Here is a 16,103-nt window from a genome sequence, read left to right as displayed (position 1 = left end):
CTCCTTCAGTCTCAGGATTTGGGGCATGCACACTCACGTAATGGGTGTGAGTTTTAAGCTTCCAGATCCAGTCCAGTAATGTAACCATTAAACACTCTGATGGTCCCCGTATTATTTATTTTTTTGCCTTAGGGTGCATGCACTCACCAGAGAGAAACAGACACAGTGAAAGTGAGAAATCATCCCCCAGAGGGGATGGCCATGCCATAATCTCTTCTCCATTCTCCTCCTGGGATCTTGGATGCACGTGAAAATGCTCCTGGAGTGATTTTGAAGCTACTGGGTCTGGGACTTGAACCGTGGTCAGCCATGTGGGAGTCTCGCAGAGTAACTGCTATGTCATCTGCTGGTCTCTCCATACTACGTTTTAACAATTTTTTTATTTTTAAAGGTTTTTTTACCCTAGGGCACACACCCTTGTTGGCGAGAGAGTGAGAGAGAGAGAGAGAGAGACAGAGTCAGTGAGAAGGAAAGTGAGAAATCACCCCCTGGGGGGGTGGCCATTTCCTTGTTCTTCTTCCAGGATCTTGGGCATGCGCACACATACTCTTGGCATGAGTTTCAAGCCACTAGGTCCGGGACTTGAACTACCGTTGGCCATGTGGCAGTCCTGCGACATAACCGCTATGTCATCTGTCGACCCATTCTGTTATTGTTTTATTGTTATTTATTTTAAAAATATGACCAGAGAGAGGGAATGTGAGAAAGCAGTTTGTGTGTGTGGGCACATACGCACACGTGCCCGGCATGAGTGTCAAGCCGCTGGATCTGAAACTCAGACTGTGGTCAGCTACGTGGGAGTCCAGTGCCTTAACCACTGTGCCGCCTGCTGGTCTCTTTTCTGGCTTTTGACATAGGGGTTTTTTTTTTTTTTTGAGAGGTTTTTGCTATAGGGCGTGTGCGCTCGCCAGACAGACAGAGACAGAAAGTGAGAAATCAACCCCCAGGGGCGATGGCCACACGGCAGTCCCTTCTCTTCCATTCTTCTCTTCGGACCCTGGGCACGCACGCATACGTGCCTGGTATGAGTTTTACGCCACTGGGTCTGGGACTCGAACCATGGTCGGCCACATGGGAGTCCAGCGACATAGCCATTATGCTAACTGCTGGTTCCTTTAACATAGTTTTTTGTTGCTTGAAGTTTAAGTTCTTTCATACATTTCATGTGAGAGTGAGAGGACAGGTGGGCACACATACATGGCGTCAGCAGGTCTCTCACCATGAGCTCCCCAGCCTTGCAGCCAGGCAGATCACTGCTGGGTGTTCAGGTAGTCATCGGGATGGGCCTGCGCTTTCCCACATGGTCTGCAGCATAGTGCTGCAGCGTGACCCCACCTCCCCAGGCAGCTGTGTGCCTGCCAAGATGTATCCTTTCCCTTCTTTTTGGTTTTTAGTTTCACTGCAGGGCATGCTTGCTCTTTGGGGAGACAGAGAGAGAAAGCAAGCACCCTCAGGGTAGAAGGCCATGCTGCAGTCTCTTCTCCACTCTCCTCTGAGTATTTCGGGCACACACACGTGGTGTGGTTTTCAAGCCATTGGGTCTAGGACTCATATCGTACAGTTGGTCCTGTGGGATCTAACCACTTCACCACTAGAAAAGCGGCTGGCCTCCAGCATGCTGCTTTAATTCAGCATATTTATCATTTGAAAGGCACAGAATTGTTAAATTCTTTGTTTTTGTTTTTGATATTTGCTTTTAGCATGCTATTAACAAATGTTCATAATTTATCACTTTCATTTAAAGATTAGATGGAAGCCTCTCAGGGCAGTTAAGTGGACTTTGAAATAAAATTCCTTTATATATGCATCGAGGTGGGAAATATGCTGGAATGTAGCTTGAACTCAGAAATCATCTATGTGTGGGCCAGCAGGTAGAATCCTGGTTAAGGTGTACTTCCATGTGATTGACTGGTGTTCAAGTCCCAGACCTGGTGGCTGGCTTTCTCACTTTCTCTCTACCTGCCTGTCTTCCTGGTGAGAGTATGTGCCTTAGAGCAAATCCACAATAATAAGATAATTCTTTAAAGAAATCATATCTGCATCAAATGTGTATGGGAATAGAGATATTACTTGTTTCAACTTTTGACAGTATGGGCCAGTAAGTAAAGCAATTTGAAATTACTTGCAGTTCAAAAGTTTGTTGTCATTTATATTTATCAGGAGTATGTATTTTCCTTAGAAGTGCAGTTTTGCCTCATAATTTTAGGTTGAATTTATTAAGAAACATTATCTAGGGTCCGGCAGGTGGCGTGGAGGTTGAGGTGATGAATTTCCACATGGTTGAACACCATTCAAGTCCTGGACCTGGTGGCTTACTTTCTATCCCCCCCCCCCTTTCTCTTTGGTCAAATTGAAAAATGGTAATAAAATCAAATACATAGTTTTTTAAATTATTATTTCAAACTTTAGCTCAAAAAAATATAATAGGGACCAGCAGATGGAGTAATGGTTACCTTTGCTGGACTCCTGTGTAGTCGGCCACAATTCGAGTCCCATTCTCAACAGCTTGAAACTCACACTGGGTGTGTGTGTGAGCATGCCCAAGATCCCAAGAGGAAAATGGAGAAGGGATTGTCATGTGGCCATCCCCCCGGGGGGTGATTTCTCACTTTGTGTTTTCTCTCTCTGACGAGCACACATGCCCTATAACAAAAAGTCTCTCTCTCAAAGAAAAAAAAATATATATAAAATAAAATTTTACGACTTCTGAATCATCATATTGCTGTATAATAGGTTGTGTCAGGATATTCACCACCTTCAGGGCAACAGGTGGCGTGATGGTTAAGGCACTGGACTCCCACATGGCCGACCACTGTTCGAGTCTTGGACCCAGTGACTTGAAACTCAGCTGGGCACTCGTGCGTGCATGCTCAAAACCCTGAGAGGAGACTAGAGGTGGGATTGTGGCATGGCCATTCCCCATGGGGGTGGTTTTTCACTTACTCTTTTTCTATTTCTGGCAAGTGCTCATACCCTGTGGGAAAAACCTAAAAAAGAATATTTACCACTTTTTTCTGAGAAAAAGTTCACAAAACTGACAGTTATTAAGGGTGTAAGAGAGAACTGAGAGGGAATTAAAGTCACTCTTGACAGTAACTTGATAGGTTGAGAAATTTTCTTCTGAGTGCCTGCTGATGAGTGGTACAGTGAACAGCCTTAGGCTTTAATACCTTACCTGTTCAGTGTTGGTAAATTTGGCTAAGTCCTTTTCTTCTGTACATTTTTAAAAGGATTTTTTATATAAGTTTATTTATTCATTTCTTTATTTTAATTTGACCAGACACACACACACACAGTGAGATAAAGAGAGAGAAAGGGAGTGAGAGAGGGAGGGAGGGAAGAAAAGGAAGAAAGCAAGCCACCAGGTCTGGGACTTGAACTGTGGCCAGCAATGTGGGAGTGTCCAGCGCCTTAACCACTACGCCACCTGCTGGCCTCCCTCTGCACATGTTTTTACTGCTGTCACTTACTCTCCTGTATATGGGATTGTGATGAGTGAGTAGGTTGGCAATGTCGGCGTGTTTTATTTTGGGTATAGCTGTGGTGTCATTGCATGGTAGACACAGGACTGTGCTGTCCAGTCCAGTAACAAGGTGGTCCACACTCTATCGTACCTTGAAAGGGTAGCGTCCCAGTTCACGCTTCCCCTTTGTGATGTGGCGGACGTGCGCGTGCGATAGCTGAGGCAGGGGGCTGTGGGAGGCTGCGCACCAGCGAATATCGCCCTTATGCTTTGGTTGTCGAGTGTGGAAATTGGCTTCTGGAAGCCACACAATGCTTCATGTACAAGCTCATAGTGAAAATGAGGTACTTCCAGCTCTCTAAGGCAGTGTTTGGCTTCAGATATGTCTCCAGAGAGTAAGTACTCTTTCAGCAGCATGTCAATCTCTTTCACAAGGTGATTGACTGACTGCTGCCCACCACCAGAACCCCACACACTGTCTTTACGCTTTCCACCTTCGGACATACTCAGGAGCATAGAAGCCTTATCCAGAGCAGCTCTGGCCTGTACACAATCTACAGTTCCTTTGTAACTATCAATATAGGTATTACATAAAATTCTATCTCCAACAGCTCTAGCAATAAACTAGCCCACCGTGTTGCTCTAGGAGTATCCAATGCTAATTCAGGTAGATCTTTCAATAGCTTATCAAATGATTTTTCCGCATCATTTGTGCTCATTACTGTCCCACACAGGTCAGAAAGCAGCTTAGATGTCATTTCTCTATGACTAGCCTTTCCTTCCAATGCTAAGGACACTGCCAAAACAGGTACTCTGCTTTTCATTTCACCAAGATTTAAATCTCTCAGCACTTCCGCAACTTCATTAGTATCTCCATGCTCAAAATATTCCTGTATGATTGGTGTTAAGGTCTTCTCAAATGCCCTTTCATCCAAAGGCAAGACTACAGTTTCATAAACACAGTTCTCCTGGTCATCGTCATAGTTAGGATCTTTCACATCCACCTCCTCCACATCATATACCTGTCCAGGTGTACCCCAAACACCTTTGCATCCTGCACCACCTTTCTTTGTTAGTCCCCTTCCTTTCCCGGATCTGGATCGCCTGTCCAGCAACCTTTTGGACTGGCTGGTACAGATTCTCCACTCTAAGGGCTTCACCTCCATTATCACTCACAGAATCACCTCTGCCAGAGTCCCGGGATGAGTTTTTCCATAGTCGTCTTTTTGCCTTGGCATTAATTCTAGCTTCATTAATGGAGGATGCTGAAATCCAGTTTCCATTTATTTCATTCTTTATTTCCTCAGTCCCAGCATTATCTTCATCACCAGAAAAAGAGAGTCACTTAAATGATCAGGATCTGTGGGTTTACATTCAGTGTCTGTTCATTTTCTGTGTCCATTGTTTCTTAATTTCACTTGCACCGATTAAACGAATTACCAAATGGAAGTCTTCCTTAAGGATCCCTCGGGCCACTGCTGCTGCTCGCCTAGCTCCCTGGTCCGCTGACCTGACCCAGCTCCTCAGCCTCTGCCACAGCTCGGCGCATCTCTGTCCCCTTCCCTCAGGAAACCTGTTCGACTGTCCCCCGGGTGGGGACAGGGGGCAGGGTCCTGGAGTGCTGCTGAGTCACAGTGGTGTCCCTGCAGTGTGCGGCACAAGGACTCGGTGAGAGCCCTACAGGCAGCCCCGCCACAGCTCAGTGTAGCGGACCAGCGGGACGTTCCAGGAGAGCTGTTCACAGTGCAGAAATGGAATTTTGTGTAATTTTCATGTCATGAAATACTCTTGATTTTGTTCAGCCATTTATGTTATTTTAATTTTTATTTGCCAGGGGGCCTGTGCACTTGCCAGAGAGACAGAGAGGGGAGGAAAAAAAGCAGTCCCCTCCCCCTTGGGACATGGTCATGCCACAGTGGCTTCTCCACTTCCCCACCCTGGCTGGAGTTTGGGCTCGCACATGCACTTGGCATATTTATCAAGCTGGGAACTTAACCATGTGGTCAGCCATGTGGACTCATACTCCCTTAGCCACTAGGCCAAGGGGCCAACCATGTTCAATTTACAACTGTAGAATCGATCCATTATTAGCTACTGGGGGGCACAGAAACAGGCTGTGGTCTAGATGGCCCTGTGCGCTGCATGTGCCAACCCTAGTGTAGACGGCCCTGAGTACATGAGTTAGTCAGTACAGTTCACCCTTGAACAACACTGGTTTGAGCATCATGGGTTCACTCAATGCAGATTTAAAATTTTAATGTCTAGTTTTGTTAAAGCACGCATGTGCTCACCACAGAGATACAGAGAGAAAGTGAGAAATCAACCCCCGAGGGGATGGCCATGCTGTGATCCCTTCTTCATCTTCCTCTTGGCACTCATGCACAGTGCACCTCGCGTGATTTTCAGGCCACTGGGCCAGGGACTTGCACTGCAGAGTCAGCCATGTGGGATCCAGCACCTTAACTGTCACACTACCTGCTGGCTCCTGGATAAGTAGTCTTATCTTGTTGGCAATTTTAAAGATTTTTATTGGCTCTTTGTAATGTAAATCATCTAATTACCTTTGGTCTAAGTGAAGAGTTTATTGCTTAGATATTCAGTTTGTTCAGCAAACATGTATCAGGGTTCGGTATGTAAAGAGTTTCAGGTATAGAAAGAGTTGACAGCTGGTGAGGGCATCTACGTTTTAACAGATATAATGAGATAAGTGGAAGGGGGAGACCCGGCCAGGATGTTACAGAGGGCCTAACCCAGGCTAGGAGAGGCGGGGTTAGCTTGCTGGGGTAGGTGACCTCATGAGAGTGATTAGAAGTTTGGTGAAAGGCCAGGAGGTATTCTGGGCTGAGGTTCTGCGTGTGTAAAGGGTTCAGAGACCAAAGCTTTAAGGAAATACATTCTTTCCTTCCTGGCTAAAGGCAAAGACTCAGCTCTGCACACCACAGGGCTCAGAGAAAGCCCAGGTGGGTAGCCTGCACCACCTTGGTGGCGTGCATGCCAGCACCTTGGTGGCGTCAATGCCGAGGAGGTGAATAGTTACTGTCAACTGTGTCTTCAGATTGTGTGGCTCTTGTGCGCCTGCCTGTGTTACAGTGACAGGAATCAACAGTGAGCCCAGAAGCTGGGGGTAGGGATGTTAACCACGTGAGCTTGCCACTTGGAGAGCTCGGCTTTCTGGTGTGTTTCGGATAGCACTCTTCCCAGAGCGCTGATGTGTGACTGTTTGTGGATCTGGGAGTCCTGACACAACTGGAGCAAAGGGTTTTTGGTGCTTTGAGGGGTAGAGATGGGGAATTATTTTAACTTGAAGTGTATTGTAAAATTAGTTTGGCATAACTCACTTGAATGTTTTCTTATTTCATCATCTGAGCCTTGTCAAGTTCACCAGGTTGAATTATGGAGCTTATGAATTAGTCTTGCATAATGTAAACCCTGGCGCCTGAAATATTGCCAGTGAAAGTGTCAGGTTCTAAGGAAGGTTTTAGCTTTCCACACTGTAGGAGGTTGAACGGGTGACAGACATCAGCCATCTGACCAGTGTCCTTTGGGAGAGAAGTCTGTGTCTACTTGAAATGAAGTTGAGGGCAAAAGCAGAGTTTTTGCTGATAGAGTTCAGGCGTTAGTAACGCAGTCTCAAGGTGCGGGTCGTTGTTTTACCACTGTACTCCTCTCATTCCAGAATCGTACCCTGACTTTGTCATTGGAGAAGCCAGTGGTGCTGCCAGTGTTCTTTTTGGTGTCTGGGATCCAGTACAAGTGGAACCGTTCTTCACACAAGGTAAATGCATGGTGGTAGAAGGAGCTAAAAATGTGTCTGATTTAGAACCCGTTCTCTGAGCCAGCCTGTAGTGCAGTTAAACATGCAGGGAGTGGGTGCCTAGAATCCCAGGAGCAGAAGGGGTTGCAGTATCGCCATCCCTTTTGGGGGCTGGTTTCTCCCTTTCTCTCTGTCTCTCTCCAGCGAGTACATGTGCCCAGTAGCTAGCTAGCTACCTAAGTAGACAGACAGACAAATGAGAAGCCATTCTTACGGTAAGAGGTGATTTTCAGGGCTGGCAGGTGGCAATGGTGGTTAAGGGTGCAGGACTCCCACGTGGCCAGTGCAGTTTGAGTGCCGGACCTTTTGGTTTGCTTCCTCACTTTCCCTCTCTCACTCTGTCCCTCTCTGGTCAAATTAAAGTAAATAAATAAAGTTAAATGAAGTAATTCTTTTTTTTAAAAAAAAAAAAGGGGGGAGGGCTTTCCAGAAGATTCCTTCAAGGAAGCTTGGATTCTTACGAAGCAGTATTTTTTTGAAAAGATCATTCATAAACTTTACATATATATATATATATATGGTAACTCTTTTGGTGAGCAGTCTCTTTTTAATCACGTTACTTGTACATGTGTATGTGTTTAATTAAAATCAAGGCTGTACTTTTTGTTACCTGGCTCTTGTTAATATAAACAAGTTTTCTCTTCTTTGCATTTTTAATTGACTTGTAGCATTTCATCATGGATGTGCTGTGTAATTATCTGTTTTTTTAATTGCCAAAGGGCACAAGCACTCACAGAGCAACAGAGATGGAGGGAGAAAGCTCCCCACAGTGGGCGTGGGCGTGCCACAGCTCCTTCCCGTTTCTCCATCCTGCTGGGGTCTGGGGCACACAGGCACATGTGTCTGGTGAGTTTTTCAAGCCACTGGGGCCCGGATTTGAAGTGCAGTTGGCTCTGTGGGATCTGGCTCTATTGACTAGTAGCTATGGGGCTGGCTTGGCTTTTTAAAGACGTTTAGGCTTTTTCCTCTTTTCCCCTATCACAGGCAGCTGTGATAGACACGAGTAAATCTCTTATATACATTTGATTTCTTAGTATGTTTTCTTAACTTTAAGTTACTTGACGGATTTATTTGTTCTCAAAGAACATTTACACATGTATGGAAAAGACTGTGCTTAGACATTTCAGACTGTGAGCTCCGTAGAACATTTTATGGAAAACAGCAGTTTCTCCTGGGCCCTGCCCAGTCTCTGGAAGCAGCCGTTTCCGACTCAGCTTTCCTCTGGTGCTCCCTCTCTAAAGAACCTTCAGCTCCCCGGCGTTTGGTACAGTCTGATCACTTCACACCTCAGGTAGTGGCAGCTCACTGGACACCTCCCCTGACCACAGTTACTGTCGCTCTGGTTGTAACCAGTCCTTGGTGAGCGTAGTGCTCATGGCTGACATTATGATGGTTGCGTATGGCTTATTCACAGCCCCACCCTGCCACATGCCCTGGTTGCTTTTCCTTTTTGCACTCTAACCTATCAGAAGCATCAAATCTTCCGTGAACCTTTCAGCACTGTCCGTGTTGTACAGTTCTCGCCTCGGAGGTGCCCTGACCTCCTGCTGGGCGTGCTCCAGGTAGCAGCATGGCTGTCCTGCTGGTCCCCATCGGTCCCCATCCCGATGCTTCTCCTGCCTTGCTCGGGCTGGTCACATGATCTTTTCTCATCTTTTTCTTTCTTGACTTAACCCTTTGTTTTAGGGGAATACTTTTCCCTGTTAGCTTCCTGTGAAAGGGTACGTTTTTTAGACATTGCATGTTTAAAAATGCCTTTATTCAGGCCAACATGTGGCAGTGATGAAGGCACCAGACTCCCACGTGGTCAGCTGTGGTTTGAGTCTCAGACCTGGCTTGCTTTCTCATTTTCCCTTTCTCTCTGTCTGTCTCTGTTGAACACATGTACCCTATAGAAAAATAATATTAATAACAAAAGTGCCTTTATTCTACTTTTATTTTGATTGGTTCAGAATTCTAGTTTGGAAATCACTTTTCTTTAGAATGTTGAAAATACTGCCCTGTTGTTGGCTTTCAGCTTTCACTTTTGGTGAGATGTTAGGTACCTTGGCAAATGGCCTGTAGGTAACTGCCGAAACTTTGGACCTTTCTGTCCCAGGGTTCTAAAATGTTGTCGTAACATCCTTCATGTAGCTACTTCCAGCCATCCACTAAGTCACTCTGGACTGAGACCTACATCTCTCAGTTCTGGGAATATTTCCATAATTATGTCTTTGATTCTTTTATTTTTTTTCTATTCTTGTGGAACTATTAGATGTTGAATCTAATAGTTGGGACTGATGTGTAATTTTACCTCTCCTACCCCTGCTGTTCATCTCTTTCTGTTTTCTTCGTTCTGGGAAGATTTCCTTTGCTGTAGTTCCCAATCTTCTCTTGTATCTTTTTCACTTGTGTTCTTATTTATTTTTGTAAGAGAGGTTTTTTGGTTATCAGTCACGTGCGCTTGCTAGAGACAGACAGAGATGAAAAGTGAGAAATCACTCCCTAAGGGCGATGGCCACATTGCAGTCCCTTCTCCATTTTCCTCTTGGGATTTTAGGGATGTGCACACATGCACCTGGCGTGAGTTTTAAGCTGCTGGGTCTATGACTCAAATCATGGTCTACTACACAATATAACTAGTACGCCATCTGTTGGTCCCCATTCTTATATTTTTAATTTCTAAATGTGGCCTTTTAGGGGGTAAAGTAGCATAGTATTTAGGATTGTGGGTGGTTTTCTCATATTAAAATGATAAATAATATTTCCTTCATGGTAGCAGTGTTAAGTGTCTTCATATATATAAAATATTAATGAGTTCTTTTTAAAAATTAAAATGTCTTTAATATATCTGGACTTTTGTGTATGGTAAGAAGCAGGGATTTAAGTTTATGTCCAAATAGTTCATTAGTTGTCCTAATAATTGATTTTTTCCCTACTGTTTTGAAAAGCCACCTTTTTAATGGTATATTTTTAAACTTTGTGTTTATGTTTCAGTAATCTCTAATCTTTTTTTTTTTTTGGAGAGGTTTTTGCTATAGGGCGCGTGCGCTCGACAGACAGACAGACAGACAGAAAGCGAGAAATCACCCCCCAGGGGGGATGGCCACACCGCCATCTCTTCTCCTCCATTCTCCTCTTGGGATCTTGGGCATGCACACACACGCGCCCAGCGTGAGTTTAAGTCACCGGGTCCGGGACTCGAACCGCAGTCGACTATGTGGGAGTCCAGCAACATAGCCATTTATTTAAATTTTGCTGTAGGGCAAGTGTGCTCACTAGAAAGGGCGGGAGGGAGAGCCTGAGGAAAAGTGAGAAGGCCCCACCTTGGAGATAGCCAGGCTCAGTCCCTCCTCTTATGTCCTCCTCTTTGGATTTTGGGCATGCACACACACTGCTGATGTGTCTTTTGAGCTGTTGGATCTGGGACTTGGACCAGGCAGTCAGCCATATGGGATCCAGCTACCTTAGCCACTGTGCCGCTGAGCTGGCCCCATTTTTAATGCAGGTTTGTCCCCTCTTCACCTTCACTAATCAAATTGATTATTTCTACAAAATAATCTATAAAATTATTAGCGATTTTTCTTTAAGAGACTTAGGTGTTGAATTAGAAAATAAAAACTAGGAAGACACAGACATACGAAGTGTTGAAGTTTTCTTTTTTTTAGAGTTTTTCTTTTTTGCTGTTGGGCTCGTGCTCACTGTAGAGACAGAGACAGCAGTAAATCACACCCAGGCGATGACCACGCTGTAGTCCCTTCTCCGTTCTGCTCTCGGGATCTTGGGCATGCACGCACAGATGCCTGGGTGTTGTGAGCCACTGGATCCAGGACTCAAACCACAGTTGACTCTGTGGGCATTCAGTGTGCACATTACGCCGTCTGCTGGTCCTTAGTGGCAGTTTTAAAGTAAGTACTGGATTATAACCTCAGTTTTTGTTTGTGTTTTGGAAGCTTTTGATTTTGTGTACAGCGACACTCAGGTGCTTGGTGCCGTGTCTGTCCTTGCACCAGGGACGTCAGCAGTGAGCAAGACAGGGGCAAGACCCTCGTTCGTAGGGAGTACACATTCTAGCTTGGGGAAGCCAGCAAGATGATTTCAGATTTTGTTTACTAAGTGCTAGGAAAGATGGGTGAGTGTCCTGACCTGAGGGACAGTTGAACAGGTTTCCTGAGGGAAGGAGTGAGAGACGGGACGACGCAGTGTTACAGCTCTTCAGGGTCGTCCGTTTATTGTGGGCAGCACGGAGACGACACAGTGTCATAGCTCTTCAGGGTCGTCCGGAGACGACGCGGTGTTACAGCTCTTCAGGATCTTCAGGGTCGTCTGGCGATTGTGGGCCAGGGATCATGGTTATATACATGCTGGTGGGCAGTGATTGGTTAAATGAAGGATTGTAAAAGGTGGGTTATGATTGGTTGCTTTTGTGGACCAATCATGAAGTGCCAGATATGCAAATCTGAGGAATTCTAAGCTCACCAATTTGCTGTAGGAAGTGGCCAATCAGAGTCTGGTTTTGAAGGTGAGGTTTTGAAGGGGAGCCAGTCATGGCCTTTGGCATTGTGTAATTGCTCTCTCAGAAACCGGCGATATTCACAAACTCCCACAGGTGGGGAAAGTGGGCTTTTGTTCGACAGGATTACCTCTCCTCAAGTAGGTGACTAGCCAAGATCTGGATGAGAAAGGAGCCGTGTAGTGAGGCCGAGGAAGAGAGTTCTTGGGAACGGCAGGTGTCAGGGTGCTGAGGCGGACTTGCCTGGCCTATTCAAGGACCACTTTAAGGCCATCATGGCTGGAGTAGCGATGGAGTGAGGGAGAGTGATTTGAGGTGAGGCAAGCCAGAGCTTTCATATATAAATGTGATTAATTCAGTTTTGTTCTTTTTACAATTTTATTTCTTTTTTTTTTTTTTTTTGGAGAGATTTTCACTGTAGGGCGCGTGCGCTCGCCAGACAGACAGAGAGAGACATAGAGACAGAAAGCGAGAAATCACCCCCCAGGGGGGACGGTCACGCCGCAATCCTTTCTCCATTCTCCTCTCGGGATCTTGGGCACGCATGCACACGCGCCCGGCGTGAGTTTGAAGCCACCGGGTCTGGGACACGAACCGCGGTCGACTACGTGGGAGTCCAGCGACATAGCCATGATGCTAACTGCTGGTTCCCTACAATTTTATTTCTTTCATTAACAAGAGGCATGGGTTGGAGAGGGACAGAGGTAGCACCTCGACTGGGTTACTGTCTGTACCATGACCGCCTCCCAGCTGCAGCCAGCCCCGGTCATGGACACGTGCTTGTAGCATAGGCAGGGAGGTGTGTCTCCAGAAGTGCACCTGAAACCTTTCCCATGTGAGTCGGCCTCACAGTGTTCCATTTTACCACTGTGCCAGTGCAAGGTATTCCAGAAAATAATTAGACTATTTTTTCTCCTTCCCTATAAGGTATCTATTTATTCCTTAGAAAGAGACAGAGTGACAAGCATCCTAGCGGGATCTCCATACCCTGATCCACCCCTGTTGTCAGCTAACGGGGATCGAGGGTACATGAGCGCGCACGTCCCTTGTAGGCACAGGGAGGCTTTGAGACAGGATGCAAACCTGGTCCTTCCCAGGAGGCTGCAGCTTCGTGGAGATGGCACTACTGCAGTCACCACACCTGTTCAGTATGTCATCCGTATGCCGTTCCTGAAGGAGATCAGTGTAGACGGTAGCTACATTGACCGTGTGTTTGAACTACGTTCTGGTTGAGTGTCTGGATCTATCTGAGGCTGGGGTGGTTGGCTCATCTCTAAATTTAGATGGCTTAGGGTGGTGCCCTCATTAATTTTATTCTGTATTTTTAACTTTTCTTCATTTATGATAGAGTAGGTGTGAGAGATTGGGGTGGGTGAGCCCTGCCCAAGGGGTTTGGTCATCTTGTGTTCCCCTTCTTCAGGTTCTCTAAGTGTTGGATCTTGGGCACTTGAAGTGCCTGGCATGTTCCAGGCCAGGGATTTGAACCACAGCTGGCCCTGTGGGATCTGACTTCTCTCTCTTTTTTGGAGAGGTTTTATTTATTTATTTTTTTGAGTTTCTTTCTTTCTTTCTTTCTTTTTTTTTTTTTTTTTTTGCTATAGGATGCATGCACTCTCCAGAAAGATAGAGAGAGACAGAAAGATTGGAGAGGTTTTTGCTATAGGGCACATGTGTTTGCCAGAAAGACAGAGAGAGACAGACAGAAAGCGAGAAATCACCCCAAGGGGGGATGGCCATGCCACAATCCCTTCTCCTTCATTCTCCTCTAGGGATCTTGGGCATACACACACGCATATACATGTGCCCATCGTGAGTTTAAGCCACCAGATCTGGGACTCAAACCACGGCCGATTACATGGGAGTCCAGTGACATAGCCATTATGCCAACTGCTGGTCCCAGGATCTGGCTTCTCTTGAGCAGCACATTACAGCTGTGCCATGGGCTGGCTCTGCCTTATTTAATCCTCAATGGAAGCAACTATAGGGCTGGCCCTGAAGCCTCCTGATTGAAGGTGCTAGACTTCCCTGTTGAGAAGATTCAGCTACTTACCTCTAGAAATTGTAAAAACAAATGACAGATTTTAAAGTGACGACAACATTGAACCTGGTTCAAAACTTAAGTATCGTTGTTGCCCTCTAGGACAGCGCTACCCAGTAGAAGTCTAACGTGAGTCATGTGTAATTTAGAGTTTTCTTTTAGTCACATTGCAAAGAAAGAAACAGATGAAATTAATTCTAATGCTGTTTTATAATGTTTTGTAATTTCATATATTCAACACATTCACATTCCAACCAATAACTAAAGAATAGTGCTTTATTTTATTAGCTAGTTTTATTTAATAATTTATTTAACTTTATTTTTTCAGTTTGACCAGAGAGGGTGTGACTGAGTTACTGAGCGGTACCTGCCATACTCCCAGTGTACTGTAAAGCAGCGGTCATTACAAGTAACGAAATAAAGCACAGCTTTTTCTCCCTCCAAACCTTGTGATAGCCTTGTTTGGGGAAGATGATTTGATCTTGCAAAGACCATTGTCTGTCGAAGATGTCAGACCGCTTATTTCTCTTAAATATAGTTGTAAATAAACTTTATAAAAATCCACATAAACGGTGGGTTTCTGTGGTCAGTGGTGAGGATGGTTATTTGATGTGGAGAGACCATAGTCTTGGTCCTTGGAATCTGCAGTGTCCATGGTCTCTGGTTCTGAATCCCTTTTTAAGTTTTGACTTATATATTTTTAATTTTTTAATAATTATTTTATTTTTATTCATTCATTTATTATTATTTTTTTAAATTTGACCAGAGAGAGACAGAGGTTGAGAGTGAGAGAGAGAGGAAGTGAGAAAGCAAGCCACCAGATTCAGGACTTGAACCCTGGTTGGCCATGTGGGAGTGTCCAGCGCCTTAATCACCATGCCACCTGCTGGTCCCTATATATATATATATTTTTAAACCTGGCAACTTGAATGTTTTTGGACAATTTAATAAGTAATCTTTTGATGACTGCAGACATATAAGACCAGGTGTATTCAGAACCATCACAGTCATGGTGGTTTTCCAGATTGGTGTATCATCTTCAAAAATTATAAGGAGTTATGGGACCAGCAGTTAGCGTAATGGCTATGTCGCTGGACTCCCACGTAGTCGCCTGCTGTTCGAGTCTTTGACCCGGTGGCTTAAACTCACGTCGGGCGTGTGTGCGTGTGTGCCCAAGATCCCGAGAGGAGAATGGAGGAAAAGGGATTGCGGCATGGCCATCCCTCCTGGGGGGAGATTTCTCGCTTTCTGTCTTTCTGTCTCTCTCTGTCTGGCGAGCGCACACGCCCTATAGCAGAAACCTCTCCAAAAATAGAAAAAAAAAATTATAAGGAGTTATCTGTATTCAACTGCTATCAAACCAGTAAGACAGCATTTGTGCATCCATCGTTTTCATTGTTGGTAACTTGGACATATTTCCCCCAAATAACCTCACCTCCTTGTGTCACGAGGCCCAACTCGCTCATGTTCACCTCGATGACAGTACCTTTGGCGATAACACCCGAAGTTGTATATAGTGGGGATGAGGATTCTTCTTTACACCAAGTATTGGCAGGCTAAAGGTGGCTTTCAGTTCAGGATGTGTTACGTGGGCCTTCTTGAAACGTAAGCCCATTGGCCTAATGCATCTTTCATAATTAGGTGGTTTTCTAGTAAAGCATCTCCAGCAAAGCAGACTTCTGTAACCATCCTCTTCCATGCCTTCTTTCTCTTTCCTGTTCAAGTAACTTGTTTAATACTTCTGTTTCTCCCTGGGCTCAAACTTGGGGTGGAGGGACTTCCCATTTTCCTGCTTTCTCTTTCCATTTTTGTTAATCATATTGGAAAGTACTTTAGCTCGGGACTGTCCTTCTCTGTCCAACAGGTAGGCAGGTCCTGCTCCTCGTGGAGTTTCTTCATCTTTCTTCTGTTCCGTGTTCCTCTTTTCATGCATCTTAATAGTCTTTTTCACTTATATTTTCTCAGCATGAGCTATTTATAATAGAGCTTAGCCTTCAGACTAGTCACCTTTTTTGCCTTCTTTGAACATTCATGGGCCTCCTGACTTGCCTTCTTTCCCTTTTTCTCATGATAATCCAAATGATATCTATATCGTTTACGATGTAATTCAATATATTCATTTTGTGGCTTGGTGACGGAGTCGCCGGGAGCAGCCTCCTGGACACAAAGTTGTTGTTAACTTTCAGGTCTCAGACCTACCAGTGGACCTGGCGCAGTACAGAATGGGGAAAGGGCTTGGCAGAGTTTTGATGGATTTTTTTTTAAAGCTCTGTAGGTGCTTATGATGTGCACTGCT

At 45.2% G+C, this 16,103-nt stretch overlaps 1 pseudogene; it reads right to left on the bottom strand.

Annotated features, from left to right (window-relative positions):
* Positions 1-3,523: 3,523 nt before the first annotated feature.
* LOC102491699 (programmed cell death protein 4 pseudogene) lies at positions 3,524-4,955 on the bottom strand (annotated as a pseudogene).
* Between the last annotated feature and the right edge of the window lie 11,148 nt (positions 4,956-16,103).

The sequence above is a fragment of the Tupaia chinensis genome, unplaced genomic scaffold, assembly GCF_000334495.1.
Source record: "Tupaia chinensis unplaced genomic scaffold, TupChi_1.0 Scaffold000239_1, whole genome shotgun sequence".
In the NCBI taxonomy this organism is placed as follows: domain Eukaryota; kingdom Metazoa; phylum Chordata; class Mammalia; order Scandentia; family Tupaiidae; genus Tupaia; species Tupaia belangeri.
Note: the sequence above shows the minus strand (reverse complement) of the source record. Positions and strands in the feature narration are given on the sequence as shown.